Source organism: Myodes glareolus, chromosome 8 (assembly GCF_982192425.1).
Source record: "Myodes glareolus chromosome 8, mMyoGla1.1, whole genome shotgun sequence".
Classification (NCBI taxonomy): domain Eukaryota; kingdom Metazoa; phylum Chordata; class Mammalia; order Rodentia; family Cricetidae; genus Myodes; species Myodes glareolus.
Window position 1 is genome coordinate 107,966,941 of NC_142033.1, and position 25,680 is coordinate 107,992,620.

General features: G+C 54.1%; 1 protein-coding gene across 8 annotated transcripts in view; it reads left to right on the forward strand.

Annotated features, from left to right (window-relative positions):
* The first annotated feature begins 3,002 nt into the window (after positions 1 to 3,002).
* Positions 3,003 to 25,680, forward strand: part of Gng7 (G protein subunit gamma 7) — a 58,606-nt gene continuing 35,928 nt past the window's right edge. For 3 of the 8 annotated variants that reach the window (XR_015738627.1, XM_085692471.2, XM_085692472.2), the window contains exons 1-2: positions 3,009 to 3,088; positions 19,613 to 19,666. The gene's annotated coding sequence lies outside the window, so the exon portion shown is untranslated. Of the gene's footprint in view, positions 3,089 to 16,741; positions 16,877 to 19,612; positions 19,667 to 23,341; positions 23,434 to 25,680 lie in introns of those variants that run through there. The other 5 variants (XR_015002892.2, XM_087909361.1, XM_048460752.3 and 2 more) reach the window with 3 other exon arrangements.

The window sequence follows — 25,680 nt, forward strand, 5'->3', positions numbered from 1 at the left end:
CACACAAGAAAACAAAAAACCTATAGTTTATGTTAGTACTGGCTTGGAACTCACAGTGATCCTGCTGCCTCAGCTTCCTGACCACTAGGAGACAGATGTGCATCGTCATGGCATTCATGGTGATTTGTTTAAACATTTTACCACGTGTGTGCACATGTGTGTGCCGGTCAGACACGGAAGTCCGTGTTCTCCTTCCAACATGTGGGTCCTGGAGCTTGAACTCAGGCTCAGACTTTGCTGTCTGTCCCTCCATGCACTGAGCGTCTTGCCAGTCCTGGTGTAATATTTTGATTTGGCTTTTCGAGAGGTATAATGTTTTGTTGTTGTTGTTCTTTTTGTTTTTCCAGACAGGGTCTCTCTGTGTAGCCCTGACTGTGCTGGAACTCACGCTGTAGCCCAGGCTGGCCTCAAACTCGGAGAGCTGCCTGCCTCTGCCTCCGAGTGCTGGAGTTAGAGGCGTGCGCCACCACCGCCCAGATGAAGGTTTTTAGAGATGACAAGAATCATAGAAACAGGCTGACTTGGTGGCAGCCACACCTTTAATCCCAGCATTTGGCAGAAGACGGAGGGGTGGATCAAACCACCACCCGTCTGTGAGTTTGAGGCCAGCCTGATCCACTACGTAACGAGACACTTTTAAAAAAATAACATAAAACGGGGCTGGAGAGTGGTTAAGAGCACTGGCTGCTTTTCTAGACGACTGGGGCTCCATTCCCAGCACCCAGGCTCAAGGGATCTCATGCTCTTTTCTGACCTCTGTGGGCCTTCTACAACACGGTACACACACACACACACACACACACACACACACACACACACAGACACACAGACACACACACACTTGTACACATACACAGAGGCAAGACATCAGCACATTATAGAAAAATAAAAACAAAATAAAGTAAATCACGGAGATGGAACAGTGGTGGAGTTCGACCCCTAGGAAAAGTGGGTGTGTCCACGACAATAGCTGTTAGGGCTCCCTCTGGTGGCAGCTTGACGCAGTCCTGCCTTCTGGGTCCACTTAGAAGTGCATGCAAAAAAAAAGTAATTTTTTGTGAATTACATTTTAGAAAATTTATGTGTGTGTGCATGCGCGTACGTGCACGACTATGCACACATGCTCCAGCATGTGTGTGGAAGTCAGACAACTTGTGACAGTCGGTTCTACCCATCCGTCCTATGAGCCATGGGAATTGAACGGGGTCCTCAGGCTTGGTGGGACATGCTTTTCCGGTTGAGCCATCTCACCGGCTTCTCTTAATGCTTTTATTTATTTGTTTATTCATTTATTTATTTTTAATTTATGAATATGTATGTCTGCGTGAGGACGTCGGATCCCCTGGAACTGGAGTTACGGACATTTGTGAGCTGTGGGTCAGGGAGATAAACCCCGGGACCTTCTGGAAGAGCAGCCAGTGCTTGCAATCTCTGAACAATCTCTCCAGCATTAGTTTTTGAAACAGGGTCTCCTGCAGCTTGTTTCAATGGCTTCAAATTCACTATGTAGCTCAACCCGACCTCAAACCTGGGGCAATCCTCATTCCTCATTCTTCTACGTGTTGAAACATTAGGTGAGAGTCATCAAGCCCAACTCTGCATCTAAACACTTTGAAGACTGTGTTGTTCCCCCATCACCTGGTGGGCCACAAACAGGTGAGTTCTACAGTGGTTCCTGCTGAGGGGTAGGGTCTGGGAACAGCCTGGGCGGCGCGCCAGTCTGGAAGGGAAGAACGCTACAGGAAGGTCCTGGGTTTCTCTACACAACGCGAGCATGTGTGTGTGACCGCATGGTTGCTTCAGGCATGCCAGGAGCCCAGGGAGCCCAGCGGGCCGACTGGCAGCTGGTAATTCTGAGGCCACCCACCGAGAAGCCCCTCCCCCCCGTTCGATCTTTCCCTTCAGGGACATCCCAGACATTTCTACAGTCACCAGGGGAGCTCGGGGACAAAGCAGACCCACTCACGGTCTGCGGCATGATTCCCTGGTTCCACCGCAGCACACAGGAGGCTTGCAGTCAGTCTTGGCTACACAGAGAGTTCAAGGCCAGCCTGGGCAGTTTAGTGACCCTTTCTCAATATAAAAAAGAGGGGCCAGGCAGTTGTGGTGCACACCTTTAATCCCAGCACTCAGGAGGCAGAGGCAGATGGATCTCTGTGAGTTCGAGGACGACCTCATCAACAGAGCGAGTGACAGGACAGCCAGGGTTACATAGAGAAACCCTGACCGAGGGGTGGGGGTTAGTGGTTGGGGGTGAGGGAGTGAAGGGTGAGGTAGGGTGGTGGGTGGTGGGGGAGGTTGGCTGAGGCCATAACCCAAGCTCAGTACTACAAAAATAAAAAAACAACAAAATTCAACTAATATAGAGAGAAAAAATAGAGATAATACAGAAACAAACAAGTAAATGAAAAAATGTTGCTAGCACCATCATAACCTGAGTCCCCGCTCGAATTCGAACTTGAGCCTCGAAAACCACAGTCCTCCTGCCCCTGGCTCTCCCGGGGTTTCCTCCAGGGCCCCTGCTGGTTGTCATTTTATTTATTTACTCGCCTTTGGTTCTGTACACACATGGATGTTTTTCTAAAAGCAGGAGCTAAAGTGGTGGGCAGCGGGGGTGGATATTATCACAATATGTGATACTCATGCGTGAAAACGTCATAATGAAACCCATTATACTGCACAATGAATACACACCAATAAAATAAGCGCAAAAAAAACCAAACCAAAACACAGTCCTGACGTCACGCAACCCCTCTTCAGAGAGGCCCCTCCCAGTGCACCATTCTTGCCAATCTTAGGTAGCGTAACCCCGCCCTCAAGTTCACGAATGGCTTGTGGATATGCCACTCCTGGATATGCCCTGCCCAGTCACAGCCGAAGCCCCGCCCTACTCCCCAAGGCTAAGCCTACCAGGCTGTTGGCTCAAAGCTCCGCCTCTGGCCCCAGCCTCCGCCGTCCTGGCTTCTGATTGGTCTTGATGTTACTGAGGCGCCGCCCTTATCGCGGCGGCCCCGCCCCGTGGAAGAGCCCTCTCCAGGCCCCGCGGTGCGTTTGGCTGAGAGGCTGCTGAGACACCGGCTGGAGACAGGTGAGCTGGGCGTGCTGAGGAGAATCGGGGTGCATAGAAGAGTGGGTTGCGTCGGAGAGGACGGGGCAATGCAGCCAGGGAGGAGTGAGGTTCAGCCAGGGACGACTGGAGCGCGGTCGTGGAAGAGTGGGGTGCAGTCAGAGGAATGGGGTGCATTTAGGGAGGAATAGGGTGAAGTCAGACAAGAGTGGGGTATATTCAGATGATAGGAGGCATGCGATGAGTGACAGAAGGGTGGGGTACAGTCAGGGGAGTGGAGGTACATTATGCAGGGGTGGCGTGCAGCCAGGGAGGAGTGGGCAGCAGTCGGGGTACAGTTGGGGACGAGTTTGTGCGGTCGGGGAGGAATGGGGTCCAGTCAAAAAGGAATGGGGCACTACCTGTTTGCTGTCTAATTGCACATGGGACCAGCACCTTGGAGGCAAGGACCTTTGTTCCTCTCAGGGACAGAGGTCCACAGGCTTAGATCTTGGGGTGCACGAAGCTCCAATGGCTGTTTTAGAAACTTCCTGTGGGAGTTTTAGGGGCAATGATGTTAATGTGTGTGGGTGGTACACCTCTGTTACTGGCGGATGTGGGGCTGTTGGCGGCCGGGAGTGCAGTGTTGGCTGAACTAGGGCTGTGGGGTCTAAGAGCCTGCGACTGTTGCCACCAGGTCCAGGTCCGGTCCTCTCACTGGCTTTGGGACTCTGGACCCGATGTTCCCACGGTCCTCCCTAAGGAGTGCCCGGCAGTGCCCAACCAGGGATTTATGGGCTGAGCACATCCTGGTGCATCAAGAAGGCTGTGAGGATCAAGGTGAATGTGAGGTCAGGTTGTCACAGAAAGACAAAAAGGAATGGCCCTTGACCCCACCACGCCGCGGCCTCGGTTTGAGGCCAGCCTGGACTATAGAGTGAGTTCCAGGACAGGCAGCGCTTTGCAGTGAGACCATCTCAGAATAACAACAGTCCACTGACAGTTGGGTGTGAGGTTACCTTCTAGCCCGGGTGACTGCTGAGGGTTCTGTGTGGCCGCCTCAAATCAGGGAGGACTTGACGTGCAAGGGTGGAGGCCTGAGATTCTACACAGCACTTTGCAGAATCCAGAGCGTCCCAGTCAGGTGAAAGCGTGGATCATGACAGCGCCGTGAGGTGCTCTGCAGTGCTGGGACTCAGGCATGCGACACCATATGAACGATTCCCAGCCACCCATACCGTTTTTACATGGCTCTTCCAGGTGACTTGCTTTGTTTTGTTTTTGAGACAAGGTCTTCGGTAGCCCTGACTTTCTCCAAGTCCATATTGACTCCTGATGTGCCTGTCTCCTTCTTGAGTGGTAGGATTACAGGATAGGTCTGTGTAGAGCCCCCACCCCCCCTTTTGAAACAGGGTCTTACTGTGTAGCGCAGCTGGCCTGGAACTCACAGAGATCCCCCTGCCTCTGCCCCCTGAGCGCTGGGATTAAAAGGAGTGGCCACAACACCTAGTTCCCTGTAACTTTAAATTTGTGGGTAACTGTGACTGAGCCTGCATTACAGGCACTGAGGTCTACCCAAACTTCTGTTTTGTGAAGGATCTTGGGGTGCCCTGAAGAGTGCGGTGCACTTTGTCGAGCATGGGGTCCTGGTGTGTGGAGCCACAGCCCAGGTGACTGTGTGTACACAGTACAGAATTGTTTCTCTCTGACACACCAAGCAGTGACAGAAACAGTTGCCCCTGCCAAGGCATTGCCCCAGGTTTTCTCTTTGTGTTCAGAAATAGTGACTGAAATGACATTCACTGGGCTGGGGACATGGCCCAAGCATGCACCAGGCCCTGGATGCTGTTCCCAGTAATTTGAAAATGATACATGATCCCAGAAGCAGGCAGCTCTCTGTGGGTTTGAGGCCAGCCTGGGCTGTCGGGGTCGAAGGAGACCTTGGAACTACCACAACCCCTTCAGCATCCACCGGGGTTGTCAAGCCTGTGAAAGACCGGTCCTTTCCTTGGTTCCTCTCTGACTGGTGTGACTTCACCGTTATGCGGTCCGACAGGTCATCGCTTACTTGTTTTTCTTCCGTGGAATGTTCCTCCCGCGCTGGTGTCCATTAACGGCTGGCCCGAGCAATGCCAGGGTCTAGTGGCTTTGGGGCTTTCCCGGACTGGGGCCTGGCTTCTGTTCTTGCATCCTGTCACCGTCCCACACCTGTAAGTGAAGGCAGAAACCATGTGATGGCATGGTAGACACCTTAACTGCCTTGTGAGCCGACCTCGCTCTGCCTGGCTCCTGGGAGACCGTCCTGTCTTCCTTCTCTCCATCTGGGGGGAGCAGGGGAGAGGCTTCTAAAATGGTTACCAGCGTCTTCCTGAGGCTCTGAAAAGTAGATGATCTGATCGCTTCTCCTATTTTAAACGCAGGTCTGATCTGCATATTTTAAAATTCACCATTTTAAGCATAATAATTCAGGTTTCCCTGAGCATCTCCCCACAGCTATGATCTGTGCTTGACAGTCTGATACTGTGTCCTCACCCCAGGACGGTGTCTCCTCCCCTGGGCCGTCACTCTCCCCTCCCAGCCCCTGGCACCTACAGACACCTTCCTCCTGGACTCTCCTGGAGCTCCATGTCCTTGGGGAAGCTTTTCAGAGCCCGGCTCTTGTTCGCAGCCGTGTGGTATTCCGCCCGTCATGTGAGTGGACCACACTGCACCTCCAGGTCACCTGGACCATTTCTGTTCTGTGTTGTGACCTGTGACATGGAGTGACGGTCCTGTCATGGGTGATTTACTGAACAGAGCTTGGGCTGTTCATTGTTTTTTTCTTTCTGAGGGCGAGAGTGTGAATTTGTCTGCTTCCTGCCCTGACCTTTTTCATTCCAAAGCTACAAACACTCAGAGCTGTGTCCCCTTGGTGGGGGTCCTTGAGACCTGCTTTCTTTGATTCTTTATTACCAGATCAACAGCTAGCAGGTTGGCGTCAGGGTCTCACTAGGAGACCCTTGGCTAACAGCTACTACCCCAGCCCCACCCACCCCCAGAGCCTGCTTCCTGCCGGTGTCCCTCTCACACGAGAACATTCCTTTCTCAGTCCAACAAAGGCGCTTTGTCCCTTGTTGGCCTGTGCTGAACCTCAGCACCCATGCCAGGTCCTAGAGTCACATGATCTGAGGAGTGTGTGTCTGTGGCTGTGTATGTGTGTGGTGTGTGTGTGGTGATGTGTAGTGTGTCTGTATGTGTGTATATGTGTGTGTGTGATGTGTGTGTAGTTATGTGTGTCTGTGACTGTATGTGTATGGAGTGTGTGTATGTGTGTGGTGGTGTGATGTGTGTGTGTTGTGTGTATGTGTGTGTTGCGTGTATATGTGTGTGTTGTGTGGTTTGTGTGGTGTGTGTGTGGTGTGTGTGATAGTGTGTGGCGTGTGTATATGTGTGTGGTGTGTGTGTGTATGTGTGTGTGGTGTGTTGGTGTGTGGTTGCATGTGGCCCGGGGCGGTGGATAGAGGTGGGAGACAGGACTCAGCTGTCTCCAGCATTTGGAGACATGGTGCTCTCAGACCTAGGGACACACTAGGTATGTGGGATTGAGACTGAGCTGCCTGTCATTCCAGCACTTGGGAGGCGGAGGCAGGAGGATCATGGCTTCCAGGCTAGTCTGAGCTACACAGTGAGATCCTGGCTGAAAACCTGAAGCCTAGGGCTGGAACATGCTCAGCTGTGAGGCCGCTTGCTGCACAGCGTGAGGACAAGTTCAGATCTAAAGAGCCTTCAGCAACAGCCGGGCTTGGCCACACAGATGTAGTGGCTACAGGGCTGTGGGGGCCAAGGCTCCTGCTGCCTGCTGGCCCCTGCTGCCTGCTGGCCCCTGCTGCCTGCTGGCCCCTGCTGCCTGCTGGCCTCCAGCTCAGCTCCTGAGCTCTTGGCTCAGGAAATAAGGCAGAGGGATCAGAGACAATGCTCACATCCTCCTCCGGCTCCATCTGTGTGCACACACCACACACACGTGCACTAACAACCCAAACCAAAGTCCAACCCCCACCCCAGACAGGGTTTTCCTGTGTAGCCCTGACTGTCCTGGAACTCACTCTGCAGACAGGCTGGCCTGAAACTCAGAGATCCGCCTGCCTCTGCCTCCCAAGTCTTGGGATTAAAGGCGAGCACCATTGTCTTCTGAATTTAAAAAAGAAGAAGAAGAAGAAACAACATTTTTTTGACCCAACAAAGTCATTGCTGCAGGACAGGAGTGGGTCTGGGTGTCAGGGCCCAGGCAGAAGTTGGGTTGGAGCACTACTTGACCAGGTCAAGATATGGCCATAACCTCCTGGTTTTCCAGGTTCTTCTATGTCACCCAAAGTGGTTGGGTGTGTCTGTTACTAGCATCCTGAGTTAGGTTGCTTTGGGGGGGCTGTCCTAGGGGTGTCCCTGGACTCTACCCACTCCATGCCATGAGCTCCTCTGGTTGGATCCCCACAGTTGAGAGTCCCCTGGGTCTAAGATCGCCCCCAGATCAAACTCATAGCCCTCAGTGAGACCAGACTAGACCAACAGGGTCAGCATCCCTCTATGCGGAGAGCTGGGTTTGGAAACACGGTTTAGGACTCTGGCTGCATCACACACCCAGCAGGCAGGAAGCTCTGGGATCCGTCCACAGCACCACAGAAACCAGATGAGGTGACTCACTGGGAGGCAGAGGCAGGGGGATCAGAAGTTTAAAACCAGCTTTGGCTATGTGGAAAAGTCACCCCAGCCCCCGGAGCCCCTATACCCAGAGAGTCTGGAATGTTTGGGTTAAGGCTTCACCCCAGCCTCTGGCATCCCTGTACCCAGAGAGTCTGGAATATTTGGGTAGAAAGTTTTATACCAAGCCCCCTCCCCAGGGAGTTGCCTCAGTCCAGACTCCACCTCCAAGAAAGTCTGCCAAATAGTGGGCCCTCCCCAGAGATGCTCAAGACCACTCCTACAGGGTATTTAAACTACCCCCCAGAGAACAAACACGTAGTTTTCTGGCCTCACTTCCTGGCCTCTATTAAACCCGGGCTTTTTCTAATTCTGTTTGATTTGGTCTGATTTGGATTATTGCATCAGCAGAGAGGTTTACTGGACTGCAAAAGCTTTTCAGTTGAGTCTGAGACAGCCAGGGCTACATGAAACCCTATCTCAGGAAAAAAAATATTTATTTAGCTTGACATGGTTTTATTGTGTAGTGCAGGCTGGCCCAAAAGCCTCAGATCCCAGGCCTGCACTCCCACATCCCATACAAGGCAGCAGTTTGAGCACTTAGTTTCACTGTTGCGAGCATTTCCCAAACTAAATCCATTCCCATCCTCTGTGGAGCCGCACACACAGGTGGCTATAGGGTCCTCCCCGCCCCCTGCACCCCCACCTGGTAATAGTCCATTGTATGTGGAACCCAGGTTGTGTGGGTTCACTCATCTTTTTGGGTGGTTGCTATCTTCAGGCTGTTTTGGAAGACACACCCCCACCCCCACCCCAGACCATCTATTCAGGAATTGTATTGTTCTGTTTTTCTAAGCATGAGTGTTTTTATCTTTCTTGGTCTGAGAACACCCTAAGAAGCACCCAGGGGGGCCATTAGTCTCCTCAAACCCTGGAAAGGCTCAGTTGGGTTTCTGGGCCTCAGGGGATTTTCTTTGTATATCAGTGGCTCTTTCTAAACTCTGGCTTTGGAGATCTCTGTCGACCCAGTTCTCGCCCTCCAACTCAGTTGGCCTCTCCGTGCCCTGTGCCCGACTCTCGCTGCTTCTGGGGCTCTGCGTGGGCAGGGCAGGTCCTGGGGGCCGTGGCTAAGGGCACCTGCCTTGCAGTGTGTTCAAATCCCAGCAAACCTGTAAAGGCCAGGTGTGACCCCAGGTGAGGCTGTCTCTCCCCATCGCTGGGGCTTGATGGCCACTCAGCCTGGAGAAGAGGAAGACTCCAGGCCCAGTGAATGCTCAGTGTCCGACCAGATAACTTGGGGGTCACGGAAAGGAGGCTGACCCAGATCGGTGAAAACTGACCTGAGATCAGTGAACGCCGTGCTCTGAGAAAGTGGAGCCTATGGGGCCAAGATATAAAGGAAGTCAAATATGAGATGGGTTTCATGGCACACGCCTTTAATCCCTGCACTTGGGAGGCAGAGGCAGGTGGATCTCTGTGAGTTTGAGGCCAGCCTGGTCTATGGAACTAGGACAACCAGGGCTACATGGAGAAGCCCTATCTGAAGAACAGAAGAGAGAAAAGAGAAGAGAAGAGAGGAGAGGAGAGGAGGAGGAGCAGGAGGAGGAAAATGAATATTATGGAATCTTCTAGAACTTTCTGGAATGTTCTGGAATCTGCTGGACATTTTCTGAAGTCTTTCAGAGCTTCTGTAACCATGACAGAGTGAAACTGTGCCCTTGTCTTAAGTTAATATCGCTATTGTATATAGAATATGTTAATCTTTATTTTTCAGTGATATAAAAATGGCTATTAACCTTCCATTCTACTTCATGAAAAAAATCTTTTCTTTTCATCCCCACTGCCATCTCAGACATAGACAAACCAATAACAGGATTAAAGGACCTGCAGGCAGAGAGACTGTGCCGCCGGCGCTCTCAGGAGCTGGGCTTCTGTAGAGAGACTGGAGAGGCCCTCCAGGGAGGTTGCTGGTTCTGGGGCAGGAGGTGGCCTTGCGAGACTGAAGGCCCCGTTGGAGGACTTGGAATTTGGGCATGCAACCCTCCCAAGGCTCCTGACCAGATTAATGCCTGGTGCGCATCTTGGGCTCTGCAGCGTGCTGAGCGGTGTCCCCGTCCTTCACCCACCCATGCCAGGAGCTCCCCAGAGGGACCATTTCTGTCCTCAGATGTCACCCAGTATCTTAGGGACAGGCTTACTGTTGACCCTGGAAGGAAGACCCGCATGCCATGCACACACACCTGAGCTTGGACTCAGGCCTGGGATGCCCCCCATGGGGGCGTGGCCTCTGCCAGGGATCCCAGCAGTGTGCTTAGAGGTGTAATTAAGTGTCCCTGTTTTCTCTGGGGCAGTGACACAGATCTGTCCCTTCCTTAGAGCTGACAGTAATTCAAAAGTGAGAGACTTAGGGGTCCTTGGGGACCGAGGAGTTCGCATCTGAGATCTGTGTCTTAGCATGTCTCCCTCCAGTTGCCCAGAACCCCACAAAGCAGGATCAGCACCAGCACCAGCCAGTGCTCTGCAGGCTGTCGGAAGGGGTTGAGCTGGGGTGCACGGGATCTACTGGGGGGCAGGGGAGGCATGGATGGAGGGACTGTGTGCAGTGCGATGTGTGGGAACTGGGGGCGTGGTCATGGTAGAGCCCCGCCTAGAGTCCCCCAGTGAGGGGTGGGGGCGTGGTCAGTGTGGAGCCCCGCCCAGAATCCCTCGGTGAGGGGCTGGGGGCGTGGCCAGTGTGGAGCCCCGCCTAAAATCCCCCAGTGAGGGGCTGGGGGCGTGGTCAGGGTGGAGCACGGGTCTAGCCTGTGTCAGAATGTTCAGATTGTGGCTGCTGTGATTTATTTGTGGTTTGTGGGATTTTCCTTCTGTCTGGCCTCTGCCTCCTTCCCGGTCTGCCTATCCTGTCTTACACAGATTCCTGTCAGTCACTTTCAGACTCTCCCAATCGTTTTACCTCTTCAGCATGTGAAGACCCCTTTCCATCCTCTGAGGTGTCTCTCAAAATGTCCCCGATAGTTAAATTAACCCAGTGTTTGCACCCTGGGCTGGGTGAGCACTGTTCCAAGTCATTCTTTATGACTGGACTTGGCGGCGCAGGCCAGTCATCCCAGCACTTGGCGTTTGGAGGCAGGAGAATCAGAAGTTCAAGCCCGTTCTCAGCCAGTTTGAGGCCAGCCTGGGCTACATGAGACCAGCCTCTGCTATCCGCTTGGGCTTGGTCCCTTTCTCGTGTTCCCGTGCGCGGCTCAGCACACAGCCAGGTTTGGAAAACCCGAGCACTCAGTTTTGAATGGACGATGCCAAGCTAAATCGGGCATGTTGTGTTCTAGAAGGATGTGTTGGTGCGGTTGTGTTCTGGGGGAGGGGACGGTGTGTTTCCTCCTGTGACTGTGTCTCAGAATGGCTCATTGAGGAATGCGTAGACGGGTTCTCAGCTGCGCACAGCCTGACATAGTCTCTACAGCGCTTTCCGTGTGTGACAGCGTGACCGCCCCCCCCCCCCCATGTGTAAAACTCTAGCTTTTTAAAAAGTCTGTTCTCAACTCAAGCAGACCGGGATGTGTTAGAACACTTCTGTTTTGAAGGAGCGTCACAGTATGTATAACAGCATCGTGTCATTTCCTAACCAACAAAATTCTCAAAGCGGCTCAGTTTTCAAGCCTGTCCCCAAAGAGTGAGCATACTGAGGAGGCAGGATATGCAAGCTGTTCTTTGTTTATGCTGGGTACCATTCAGGGTTGGAGTCTCAGGAGTGAGAGTGTATCAGTCAGCCAATACTGTGTAACAAACAGCACCAGGTCCTACATTTAAACCATCTGTTGCCTATTGTGGCATGCTTTCCTGGGCTAGGACTTCAGATGTAGTTCAGCAGATCTGTTTGGGGCTCTCTGGGGTTGCTGGGTAGGTGCTGGGCTGGAATGGTGTCTGCTCCTCTAGGGAGGGACTCGTACAGGACATACTTGAGATCCAAAGCTGCCCTTGCAAGACACAGGTCTGAAACCTCTTTAGAAGACATGGATTTAGAACCGCTGCCAGCTTTTCTTGCTCAGAGTCACCCACGGACACCGGGATGATTTTCCACATCACCAGGCTACACAATTGAGCCATTGTGTGTGACTAGTGTCCTCTGTGCATTCAGAAATGCCACATGATGCCATTTTACTGTGAAAGTTGTCAAGATGCCTATTAGAGGGGGGCTCGCCAAGTCAATCCCACTGTTTTTTCTGTTCTTTTTCTTTCTTTCTTTTTTCTTTTCTTTTTTTGAGACAGGATTTTATTCTCTGTAGCTTTGGAGCCTGTCCTGGAACTTGCATTGTAGATCAGGCTGGCTTTGAACTCAGAGACTTGCCTGCCTCTGCCTCCCGAGTGCTGGGGTAAAGCATGTGCCACCCCATCAGCTCTACTTGGTTTTTTGTGGGGGGGCATAGGAGGTTGAGATAGGCTCTCTTGTAGCTCAGGCTGGCCTTGAGCTTGTGATCCTCCTATGTAGCCTCCTGAGCTGGCATGTCTTCAGGTAGGAAAGAAGCGACAGCCACTTGGAAGTTGTCTTTTGACTACTAGCTTCCTTTTTTCTATGCCAGTTCCCAGCTGTGTGGCTTTGATGAACTTCTTAACGTCTCTGCGCCTCAAGTGTCCCACCAGAGAAATGTGCTTTGATGACAACCGTGTGCCACCTTGCCCCATGCAGAGGGTGGAACTCCAGGCTCTGCACATGCCAAGGGGTGCTCTACCCACCGAGCCCCAGCTCCAACCTTTCTTTAATAATATACATACATACGTATATATGTATGTATGTATCTTTTATTTTTTTGTGTACGGATGTTTGCTTGTGTGTGTGTCTATGCACCACGTTGGGTGCAATACCTGCATAGGTCATTAGAGGGCCTTGGCTCTCTGGGAACTACAGCTACAGATGGTTGCGGGTGCTGGGAATCGAACCTGGCTCTCTGTTAGCCGGTGTGCTATCCACTGAGCTAACCTTCTGCTCTGCTTGGGGCTGACCTCAAGTTCATGGCCTGAGATCAGGTCATTCTGTCCCTCCCCTCTGCCAGCATTTTCTAGACCTCCAGAGAAGGGTGTTGGATGCTGGGGCTGCAGTCACTGTGCGGGCAGCAGGCTGGCTGGACGCGAAGGGCAGACACGAGAAGGGCAGGCGTGCGAAGGGCAGGCGCGTGGGCACACAGGTGTTTCCCGCTGCTCACAGCATCTGGGGTGATGCAAGAGGGTAGCCAGCCCTTCCTTACTCCAGACTTCAAGGCGACCCACAGCATTGCATCCTGTGTCGCCACGCATGGGTGACTTGGTAACATAATACAGGCCTTGAAATCTCAGAAGGAGACAGGCTCAGGTTGTCACAAATTGGGGAGGGGTGGGTGTCATTGGCCTGGGCTCAGTGGGGGCTGGGAACTCTGCTCAGCACCCTGCAGAGCCCAGCCCTCCCCACCCAGAACAACCAGGAAGAGTGTTCACACTGCCAGGGAGGAACTCAAGGTGAAGGTGACTGGGGAAAGTCGGGAAAGGCGCTGTGTGGAGCCAGGGCCACTAGCTCAGCGGGTTCGGCAGCTGACCTTGCAGAGTGAGGTGCGGTGCAATGGGTCTCAGAGCTGCTGACAGCTCAGCCAGTCTCCAGTACTGTGGAGGACAGGGACCCACGGCAGGTCTACTTGTCTGAGAACAGGGTCTCACGTAGCCCAGGCTGGCCCCAAGCTCACCGTGTAGCACAGACTGTCCCGGAATTCCCTGCCCCATGCCAGGGTGACGGGCAAGCGCCATCACACCTGGTTTACATGCAGGGGTGGAATCTGGCTTTGAGTGTAATGGGTGAGCCCGGCACCCACTGAGCCTCGTCCTCAGCCCCTTCAATAAAACAATCCGCTGACAGTGTGAAGTCCCTCCAGGGCTTTGAGCCATGCACAATGTCATGGAGGAAATATTCCCAGCTTTGGTAGCCAAGAGGTCCCTGTTGTGTCTGCTCAGCTCCCCTAGGCAGTGGTGAAGGAGCAAGGTGGTTGCGCCTCTCAGTGGACTTGTTGACAGGAGCAAACTGAGACCACATTTCACCCATGGCTTTGATCTGACTTCTTTAAATTTGCACGACTGAATCCAGTGACCCCCAAGTCATTTTTGTTTGTTTTCAACACCAGGCACTGAACCCCGTGCACAGCAGGCATTGAACCCCGTGCACAGCAGGCATTGAATCACATGCACAGCAGGCATTGAACTCCGTGCACACCAGGCATTGAACCCCGTGCACACCAGGCATTGAACTCCGTGCACACCAGGCATTGAACCAAGTGCACACCAGGCATTGAACCCCGTGCACAGCAGGCATTGAACCCCGTGCACACCAGGCATTGAACCCTGTGCACACCAGGCATTGAACCAAGTGCACACCAGGCATTGAACCCCGTGCACACCAGGCATTGAACCCCGTGCACACCAGGCATTGAACCCCGTGCACACCAGGCATTGAACCCCGTGCACAGCAGGCACTGAACCCCATGCACACCAGGCAAACACTCTACCATTGGCTGGGTTTGGTGGTGCACACCTCAGGAGGATGAGATCAGAGGATCTCTGTGAGTTTGAGGACAACCTGGTCTACGTTGTGAGTTCTATGCCAGCCTGGGCTACATACACCCTGTCCCCAAAATTGAAATTTAGTCATTAAGCTTGGCAGTGGTGCCTTTATTTGCTGAGCCAACTCACTGGCCCTCTTCCACGTTTTATTTTGAGACAAAGGCTGGCTGGCCTTGGGCTCCCTCCGTGGCTCAGGCTGGCCTCGGGCTCCCTCCGTGGCTCAGGCTGGCCTCGGGCTCCCTCCGTGGCTCAGGCTGGCCTCGGGCTCTCTCCGTGGCTCAGGCTGGCCTCGGGCTGGTCTTGTCTTGTTCCACAGCCAGGCTTATTCATTGTTGTTGTTTTGTTTTTCTTAAGCAGGGTCTCACTGTGCTTGTCCAAGCTAACTTCAAACTCAGAGCAATGCTTCTGCCTCAGCCCCACCCACACGGACTACAGGCTTGCACTGCCAGCATTCCATTCTTTCAACCATTCTGATTCACTCTGGTTTTCTAGAACTTTCCACCCATAAGGCTGCTGTTGTCTTCCAGTCCAGCCCCAGCTGCACCCTTCACGAGGCTCACGGGTGGCTCACGGGTGAGGACACCTGCTGCCACATCCACCCTCGATGTTCTGAAAGCTTCCTGCAGCACAGCCCCCCTACATGGGGACCATCTCTCCCACCTGTCCCCTCCCTGAGCCCATCCCTCTCTAATTTGCATATCCTGTTTTTAGCATTTTTTTCTGGATTTTACATAATCGTGTCATTAGGAGGCTGTCATGGGAACCAAACGCTCCCTGTTTCAAAGTACCTTCTGGAGCTAATTGCATGTCTACGATCTCCATTTCTTTTTTAAATGAATTTTACATTTTGGGATATATTGACTGAACAAGCTAATGTAGGAGGCCAGGACAGAGGAGTCCCTGCATGCCCCAAATGATGTCCGCATGACTTAGATCTTAGGTGACCCCTGTTCCTCCTACACTGAAGCAAGACTGAGCTCCTGGAGTTGGGATCTCTCAGTCTCCTCCAGGACGAGCCCTGTGAGAGTCTGGCCAGCTTTGTTGCGACATCTTACCCTAGGGACAGTTCTTCAGACTTTGTTTAGATTCACTAGGGCATGTTAAGGAGTCTTGGTAGAGGTCTGAGAATATCCGCTCATTGTGAGCAGCCCAATATTTTCCGTTATTCTTCTCTACCTAGAGCTCAGTGATGGAGCCCCGCCTAGAATCCCCAGTGAGGGGCTGGGGACGTGGTCAGGGTGGAGCCCTGCCCAGAATCCTCAGTGAGGGGCTGGGGGTGTGGTCGGGATGGAGCCCCGCCTAGAATCCTCAGTGAGGGTTTGGGGTTTAGCTCTGCTGTGAGTGGGGACTACAAAGGAAACAGGCTGTGGGTGGGCATGCAGAGCTACAGTGGCCCTGAAGATAAACCAGGCACTGAGCCTGGGGTTCGTGTTTGCAATCTTGACCTCTGCAAGGTTCCACTGTGGGCTCCCGTGCATCTCTTCTTTTGGACATAGGTGCTCTTTACATATTCTTTTTTTACTTCCATTCCTGCATCGTGCGTGCACGTGCCTCGGTGTGTGCGAAGGTCCGAGGACAACTTGTGGCCCTCACTCTTCTTCCACCACCGCGTGGGTCCCAAGGATTGAACTTGGGTTGGCAGGCTTTTCGGTGAGCGCTTGCACTCTGAGCCACCTTGCTGGCCACGGCTCTTTAGGTTTGAATGAAAATTAGCTTATGCAGGTTTCTATTCTTTTCTTGTCCAAAGTGGACCGTCCTGCTGTCCGCTCTGTCTCCACACACCAGTCGCCGTCAGCGGTGGGCGAGCACTGTCAGGTGACTCTGTCCCTCTGGATGCTGGGCCATGCCACACCGGGGGAGTTCCTGGCATGGAAACCAATGACTTTCTGAGCATCCGTAGGGTTCAGGATGTGCCCCCCACCCACAGTGTACCCAGTGCCTGGGGGATCCCATCCTGACCATGAACGAGATCTAGTTGCCTTCCAGGTGAGCGGTCGCGGCCGCAAGGATCCTGAGGTGGGCAGGGAGCCTCCACCTGGACGGTGCTGGCCTTAGCTGGGCATGGTGGCACATGCTCATCCCTGCAGAACTGGGAGCTGAGGCAGAAGGATTTCCAGGAGTTTGAAGTCAGCCTAGGCTATAGTGTTGAGATGTTCCACCCAAAGCATAAAAGACCTTGAACGGTTGGTGTTCAGTCCTAAACTCAACTGTCCTTGTGCCTTGTCCGTTCGGAGCTGTGACAGAGCCGGCTCCGGGTCCAGTCACCTCACGCCCTGGTCCCTGCCTGCTTCATGCTCTCTTGCCTGCACCCCGCACCCCATCCAGAGGAAGCCGTCACCCTCTGCTCCCTTGCCTTGGCAATCAGTGTTCCTGGGTGACATATTTAGATGGTTGCTATGGTGATGAGGTTGACAGCCTCATGTGGCACAAAAGACGGGCCCCGCTCTGCTATATCGAGCCTGCAGAAGACTGGGTGCCGGTGCCACGTGCCCCTGTCAGCGTAGGAAGGGAAGGGGGCTCAGACAGCCCATCCCACCCACTCGCTCCCCACGGAGGAGCGGCGACCCGCGGGAGGAGGTATGGCTGTCACCTTGAGAGATGTGTAGGGGTGACTGGGTCCTCCAGGGGACACTGGGCTATGCCTGGGGACATGTGTGGCTACCCCAACTCGGAGTGTGCTTGGCATGTGGCGGGCGGAGGCCAGAGATTGTTGCGCATAATCAGGACCAGGGTACACACTGAAAACGGTATGCACAGTGTCCCCAGGGTTGTGGGAAGCTGGGTCTCCCCTTGCTCTGCCCATGGCTGTGACAAGCACCTGACATAGCAGCTACAGAAGGAAAGGCTTGTCCTGCACGGTTAGCACTGTCCGTCACACCGAGTCCGCAGTCAGGGAGCAGAGAGAGGCAATCGCTGGGCTCAGCCCACGATCCCAGCCTACGAGACGGCACTGCCGCATGCAGGGGGTCTTCCCTCCTCTGCTAACCCAGTGAAGAGGTTTCCTCTCAGACTCGCACACACTCATCTATATCTTGTCAAGGTGACCATGACAACACCAAGGTCACTCTGAGACAGGAGGATAACTAAGTTCGAGGCCAGTCTGGACTGCATTGTGGGCTCATGGGACCCCTTCCTCTGGGCCACCCTGAGAAAAAGTCAGGCAGCCTGTTCCAAGGGTGCATCGGGATGGATCTTGTTTGCTGTTCTGAGACAGGGCCTCATGGTGTAGCTCAGGCTGGCCTCGAACTCACAGAGATCTGTCTGTCTCTGCCTCCTGAGTCCTGGGATTAAAGGCATGCGCCATCACTGCCCAAACATGTCTTTCAGAGACCTTGACCCAAAGGGTATTAAAGCTGTTGGTGAGAGAGATGAAATTTGGGGCCATGGCTGTTGGGGCCTAAAGAAATCAGCTAAAAACATAATGCCAAAAAAAAAAAATCCTTTTTTAAACCAGCTCTGCCTGGGCCTGGGGATTCAGCGCTGGAACTGTGGAACTGGGGTTCGATTCTCGGCACCCCCATGGTGTTTGTGACATCATTTCTGGGCTCTGATGATCCCTTCTGGACTCTGAGGGCGCTGCATGCCCTTGGTCAGTGTGTGCGTGCGCGCCTATGTGCATGGGCTTATCTGCATGTGCACAAGTGCGTATGTGTGAGAAGTTTCCTCGTACCCCTCGGTGGCCCATAGAGTGGATGACAGGGATCCTCAGGACACAGCTTTCCCAGTGGTCACAGAAACCAGAGCTGCAGCGTCCTCTCCTTCCCGCACCGGGTGATCTCTGGGACAAGAGTGGCTCTTGTGGGCTGCAAGCATTGAGTGAGTGTGGCCAGGGTCCTGTGTAGCACCCTCCCTGCGGCCCCGTGTCCCACCCTGGGGGACCATCCGTGGTCTGGCCTGGAGCGTGGAAGGACTGGGGTCTGTCTCATTGACGGCTGGAATGTCCTGACCTAACCAGCCCTCTTTCCCTGTGGACACTCTGCTGCCCCTGTGTGACAGGGTGGGAAGTGGTCACAGCGTCCTTGTTGGTTCGGGGGTCATCCGCTGGGGTCCTGGAGTCAACTGTGACTGGACCGAATCAGGACGACCCCGGGGACCCACAGAGCTGTCTGGGGCGCCGGACAGAGTGGACGCTGCTCAACCCCCTCAGGGAACCAGCCCGAGGCCAGCCTAAGGGGACCCTAAGTTGCTCCTTCACCATGAGCCCCAGGTGTGTGGCTCTGCCCGCCCCCCCCCGCCCCCCCCCCCCGCGCACTCCCGCTTCTGGGGTCAGCTGCTCTCCCTCTGCACTCAGCACGCGCCCCAGCTCCTCCAATGACTTAGTGTCCAGCCTGGGTGTGAGCACGTGTGCAACTCTCAGTTGTCTGGGTTCGTGTGAAGTGGCTGGGGTCGTCCTCGTGGATGGGCGTGTTGCTCCTGCCGGGCCTCAGTGCAAGCAGGATTCCAGCCGCTTCCCGCAGCGGCGCTGCCACCTGCAGGCGGCAGCCGGGATTGCAGCTGCATTTGCAAAACCAAAAACCTCAGAAAGGTACTTGGGTAGAGCGCTCTCCCAGCATGCACCAGGCCCGGGGCAGCCCCCGCACCATATAAGCCAGCCTAGGCTACATAGTGAGTGAGGACAGCCTGGGCTCACGAGACCCCATCTCAAGAGGGAGAAAGATAATATTTTAAAAAGGGTACATAGCCTAGCATGTGATCTCAAGCGCTGAAGGAGCGGAGGCAGAAGGATTGGGAGTTTGAAGTCAGATACATAGTGAAATCTTACATCAAATAAAATAATAAAAAATAAAGTAAGGGCTGGCTAGAGGGCTCAGCAGGTAAAGAGGATTTCTGTCAAGCCTGAGGTCATGAGTTCGAGCCCTAGAACCCACAAAATGGAGGAACACACACTGAATGTACAAAAAACAAACACGGAAACACTCTTTGGGGGTTGAGGTTGGAAAAATAGCGCAGAAGTGCCCTTATTTTCCTATGAATCATGTTGGTCAAGCCCAGCATTGAGCTTCCACTGTAAACAAACGCTTTCTAGAAATGCCCTGGTGTGACCCTCAGGAGGGGCGCACGGGGGCCTGGGAGGCCGGCCACTCCCCTCTGACGGGCAGTCCCCTGCCTCCGTTCTGCAGACTGTCTCTGTCCCGTCCATGCCCACCCGCCACTTCCCTTTCAAATGCGCAGGAGGTTAATTATGAATTCTGCCTCATTCTTTCGGTAAATTGCTGTTCCCATCCGGCCCTCGCGGACCGAACCGCACAGCTTGTCGGGACCCGCGTCCTGACGCCCGCGGTGCCAAATTAACGCCCAGTGTTTCTCTTCCAGGGAGCGAAGGCTTCTGGTGGGAACCTCGGTGCTGGGACGGTGGACTCGGTGCAGGTAGGTGCTGTGCTCGGTGCCTCGCTCGGCTTTGAAGTCTGGGTGGGAGTGAGGAGTCCTGCGGGACGGGATCCGCACGGACGGGGAAGGGGGCCATGGTGCTGTGGGGTGACCTCGGCCCCAGACAGCCTTGTTCTCTCCACCCCAGAGTTTGCCAGACGCTTTGGTGTTGCACCCCGTTTCCCTGTACCCCGTTTCCTGCATCTCATTTCTGTCGTCCCGTCTCCAGCACCCCATTTCTCACATCCCATTCCCTGTACCCCATTTCCCATACTTACGTTTCCTGCGCCCCTGTCTTCCCACCTCCATTTGCCAACCTTTGTTTTTTCTCCCGTACCCCTTTCCCATACTCTGGTTCCTGCACCCCAGTATCCTGCACCCCTCTCTCCACCCCGTTTCTCTCACCCCTGTCTTCTGCACCCTATTCTGCACCCTGTTTCTCACACCCCGTTTCCTGCAACCCTTTTCCCTCACCCTATCCCGCACCCCGTCTCCCACACCCCTGTCCCCTACACCCTAACCCGCACCCCGTTTCTTATACCCCGTTTCCTGTACCCCGTTTCCCAAATCCCTATATTCTGCACCCTATTCCGCACCCCGATTCCTGCAACCCTTTTTCATCATCCTATCCCGCACCCCGTTTCCCACACACCTGTCTCCTGCACCCTATCCCGCACCCCGTTTCTCATACCCCATTTCCCGCTGCCATTTCCTCATCTCCAGGGTCAAGGTTTTGGGGTTGACTTTGCTTTCTGCACCTGTTCCGTACTCATGCCGGCACCCCGCTCTGCCCAGTTAGTTCACATTCCTGAGGCTGGGGTGCGCTGTCGAGAAAGGGGGTCTCGGGAAGTCCTTGAGTGACGCCTGGTCTTTGATTTTGGTTTGAGACAGGGTCTCATTATAGGGCACTGGCGCCACCTTCCGGCCTCCGCGGGTACTGCACACACGGGGTATAATCTTTTGTCTGTCTGTACCTCTTCTTAATTTAAGAGCGCATTAGAAGACAGTTCTGTATTGACTGTGTGACTCATACCATTTGAAATGTAACCACATGTGCCTGTCCCTTGACACCGGGAAGGAGGAGGCTGGAGAGAACAAGGTCAGCCTCAGCTATATAGTGAGTTTGAGGCCAGCCTGGGCTATTTTCTCTCTAAAATTAAAATAAGATAAAATTTAAAAGGTAAGCCCGGCATGACACCTATAATCCCAGCACTCGGGATGGGGAGGCAGAGGCAGGCTGTGAGTCCGAGGCGAGGCTGGTCTACAAAGCGAGTTCTAGGTTAGCCAAAGATACACAGAAGGACACAGAGAAACCCTGTCTCAAAAAACAAACAAACAGGGCTGGAGAGATGGCTCAGAGGTTAAGAGCATTGCCTGCTCTTCCAAAGGTCCTGAGTTCAATTCCCAGCAACCACATGGTGGCTCACAGCCATCTGTAATGAGATCTGGTGCCCTCTTCTGGCCTGCAGGCATACAGAATACAGTATACATAATAAATAAATAAATATTTTAAAAACAAACAAACAAAGACTAAAAAAATGGGTTTTATGTTGTCAAGGACCCTATGTGATATCAGGGAACGCTCATGGTGGTCATAACTGGGGAAACCCTGACATGGAGCAGCCAGAGGCTGCAGGGGGTACCCAGAGAAGTCTCCGCCCTGTCAGTCACGCTGGGCTCCTGAGGGTGGGGGTGCAATACTGACTTGAGTCTTTCTCTCATGAGTCCCTTGAAGAGTGGGGTGCTCCCTAACTCCCGACTTTTTTCTTCCTTTCTTTAAAAGTAACTTCTTTATTTTTATTTTATGTGCATTGGTGCTTTGCTGTCTGTGTGAGGGTGTTGGGCCCTCAGAACTGGAGTCACAGGTGGTTGTGAGCCCCATGTGGGTGCTGGCAGTTGAACCTAGGCCTTCTAGGAGCAGGTGGTGCTCTAACCACTGAGTGTCCCTCCAGTCCAGTATGGACCCTTCTAAAAATAATTACATGTATTTATATTTGTGCATGTGTGTGCTCACATGTGGAGGACAGCGGACAATTTGAAGGAGCCCGGTCTCTCTCTTTCCACGGTCGGGAATTGAACTTGGAGACCATCTCCTGAGACATTTTGTACGATTTTTCCGGGATTGGTAGCAGCGCCTGCCATTACCACATATGACCACCAGGGGTCAGGAGAGACCCGTGCAGCTCTACACCAGGGGCCTCTCAGGAAGCTTGGATAAAGGAAGGTGGGAGGTTCAGCTGTTGGCGAGGCTGGTGACAATCATCCCCTTGGAAGAAGCGATGCCTGAAAAAATGAGGCCACCCAAAGTACAGGAGTGGGGGGCCTGGCACAGAGAGGGTGGAGGCGAGATTGAGGGCAGGGGTGATTAACAGGGCTGCAGGGTATCGGAGAAGCCCGTCTCCATAAAATCAATCTCCGGTCTTGATGCTCTGGGGATCCACATACAGCACAGAGCCCCGGGCGGCCCCAGCACAAGGGTCTTTTCTTCAAGGTCCCCTTCTTTCTTGCAGTCTGGGGGCATTTCTACTGGGAACGTGCGAGCTGGGGGGGGGCGAGGGACGAAAGAGTGACAGGGGCTGTCCTGGCGCAGGTGACTCAGACTCTGGTTTCCATTTGCGCGCGCGCGCACACACACACACACACACACACACACACACACACTGTCTGGGTTGACTGCCCTCTGGGCTTGTTCCCAACCTGTTGGGATTGTATTATCAGGTCTCTGTGGACAGTTTGTCCTGCTCAGCCCACAAGGTCCCAGCAGCCCCCAGAACACCAGACACACTGTGTGTTGTTGAGGGGCTTCACACGGAGACCTGCCAGATGCGCTCCTGCTGTACCCAGGGTGCCTAGAAACTTCTCCTTGCCCAGTATGTAGCTGAGGATGCGGGAAACTTCTCACAGCCTCGGGACCTCTCAGCTTCCAGGATGTGCCATTATTACCCTACCCCCGCCTCCAGGGAATCCTGGGTGACATCTGGAAACGCGTGCCGCCGTCACACTGGGGTGCTCCTGGCATTGTCGGCAGAGACTGCTGGAGCTGCTGTGCCCTGTAGAGCCAAGGGCACCCCGCAGGGAACACCCCTGAGCAGTGTCCCCAGCACCCGGCGCGCTATGGTTTCCCTCAGTGGGTACAGGTGGCTGGGTGACATGGTCCCCTGGGGTCCCTGAGGCAGGGCATCTCTGCTGAGAACCATCTTCCCCTAAGATACTGTTGGCCTCTCAGGTCGGTTTTTGAACAGATGCCAGAGTGGCTAAGGAAGACCCTGGTCAAGGATGACCTGCCCCCAGACAGGGTCTCATGTAGCCAAGGCTAGCTTCAAATACCCCTTATGTAGCTAATAATGACACTGAGCTCCGGATTGTCCTGTCTACACCTGCTACGTGCTACATGACAGGTGTGTGATACCTTCCACATGCTAGAAATAGAGCCCGGGGCTTCATGAGTCCAGGCAGTTGAGCTACAGGGACTTTGCTAACTGAGTTGCAGGCACCCTATCCACTAGGCTACACCCTCCTCCCAGGATCATCCCTTTTAGTCTCTGTGGTGTCCTTTGGTCCCCGACGAGCCCTAATGAGCAGCTCTCTCTCCAAAAGCCGGTCCATCCAGAAAGAGCTAGAGCCTTCCGCTGCCGCGAGTGTTGTTGCTAGGCAACTGCTTTTAGCATCCGCTTCCCCCAGAGTGGTGCTGATGCAGGGATAGGTCATTCCTGGATTTGCTGAGCCTCAGCCTCCACTGACTCAATGCACGTGGGGGTGACAGTCACGTATGTATATGTCAGGGGTGGTGGGGACATGGGGCGGCTGTCAGAAGCTGAACACTGTTCACCCGCGGTGGGTCCGGATTTAAGGTCACTTTTATTTAAGAAAGGGTGTACAGAGCCCATGGCGGCCATAAGGGGGTGTCAGGTTTCCTGGTGCTGTAGTCACAGTTGGTCATGAATGTGAGTGCTGGATTGGTCCCCAGCCCGTCCGGGTGGACCCATGACATGAAGGTGCTGTGTTGGGCGCTGGTGGCCTTGCAGAAGACCCAGGTCTGACTCCTGTGCTCTGCCCTCTGAACCCAGGCCCCAGCCCTTCCCTTCCCTTCTGATTCCTCATCTTCGTGCATGAAGGATCTCTCCAGCTGGAGTGTCAACATGCGTGTGTGTGTGTGCGCGCGCGCGTGCACGGAGGAGTGTGTGCATTTAAATGTTTTTAATTAAAATATACTTACATCGCGAGGAGGTGGTGGTTGCGCACGCCTTTAACCCCAGGACTCGTGAGGCAGAGACAGATGGGTCTCTGTGAGTTCGAGGCCAATCTGGTCTACAGAGCGAGTTCCAGGACAGTCGGAGGGGCCGATCTCATTTGACACACAGGAACTGTCCCCTTGCCGTCGTTGTTAGCTGTCTGTGGCTCTTTGTGTAGAGTGGACCTGTGAAATCTGCCGCACATTAGCATTTGTCTTGGCTGTGCAGCCATTTCTAGGGCAAATGCCTTTCGCTGAACACAGGGACTCCTTCTGGGGCCTGGCCACCCACCCTTTCTCCACACTGTCCCCAGGGCCAAGGAAGCCCTGAGCTTCTGCAACTGAGCACAGATGGTCCAGCCTGCAGCCTAAGTGACGTCTCCTCCATCCCAGCCCAGGCTAGAGTGTGGGTGTCTGTGTGTAAATGTGAGTGTGTGTGTTGTGTGAGTGTGGTGGGGGCTGTGTGCATGTGTGTATGAGTGTGTGCGTGTGTGTATGAGTGTGGGTGTCTGTGTGTGAATGTGAGTGTGTGTGTTGTGTGGTGGGGGCTGTGTGCGCACATGTGTGCGTGTGTGCGCATGTGTGTGTGTGCGCGTATGTGTGCATGTGTGTGTACAAGGTTGATTCCCTTGAGTCAGAGTCTCTCACAGCTGGAGCGGTGCTGGTTAAAGGGACAGGCACTGAGCTGCCTGACTCTTACCCCAGGTTACCCTGAGATGGGAATTAGTGGCCAGGCTGGGGATGGTCCTCACTGGGTGTAAAACACTGGCTGCCGCTGAAACCTGTGGTTCCAGCCCACACTGGGGAGGTGGAGGCAGGAGAATGCCTGGGACCCCTGGCCAGAAAGTCTGGCTTAATCGGTGAACTCAGAATTCACTGGGACCATCTCGAGCAAGATGGAGATTGAGGGAGGTCTCCGACGAGGTGGAGAGAGGCTGGGGACCTCATGTGGCCTCCTGGCCAGGACCTAGCTTGCTGTGACAATAGGGACAGCATGCCTGTCATGCCAGAGGAGGAGTAAGGCTCTCATGTGGCCTCAGGCTGAGTCAGCTGGGAGCCTCCTGGAAGGCCACACGCTGTCCCTGTCCCCAGCACCCTGACACATTGTGCTGAATCAGAGCAGCGCAGGGCAGGGAGCGGGGTGGGGAACACAGGGGGGGCGTGAAGCCAGCGAAACTGACCTCTCTCAGAGGTGGGAAGAGTGACAGCCTGGGCCACCCCCAGGGACTCCTAGCACACCCTTAACAGGGTCCCTTGTACCACAGCGCCCATTCTGGGGCAAGAATGACTCCTCATTGTCACTGTGGTTAGGATGTCCCCATCCTCCGTAGCTCCACGCTAGGCGCTCCTCCGGTGTGGCGGTCACGTGTCCCACAGGACCCCCCCGGTAGGCGGAGTCACCCCGGTCAGACGCCAGAACTTCAAGATGATCTTTTTGGAGGAAGTGACAGTTAGCATCCTGGTCCTGACCAGGACCATAGAAAGTTCTTGTCCCATGGTGACAGAAATCCCAGAAGTCCAACCTTCCTGACTGAGAAACCAGGAAACCGAGGCTCGGAGAGGGCGGGTGCGGGGGCCGCCAGAGGACTTGTATAGCGCTGCGTCAGGGGACAGTGCTGGAGCCCGGCCAGTGGCTTCTTTGGCAAGGTCAGGACGCTGATGACATACACCCTGGGATGACACTTTCACGTCTTGGTCCTCACGCCAGCCTGGGCTCTGTATGGAAAGGTGGAGGTGGTGTCCCCACAAGCAGCTTCCCCTATCGGCCCTTACTCTCCACCAG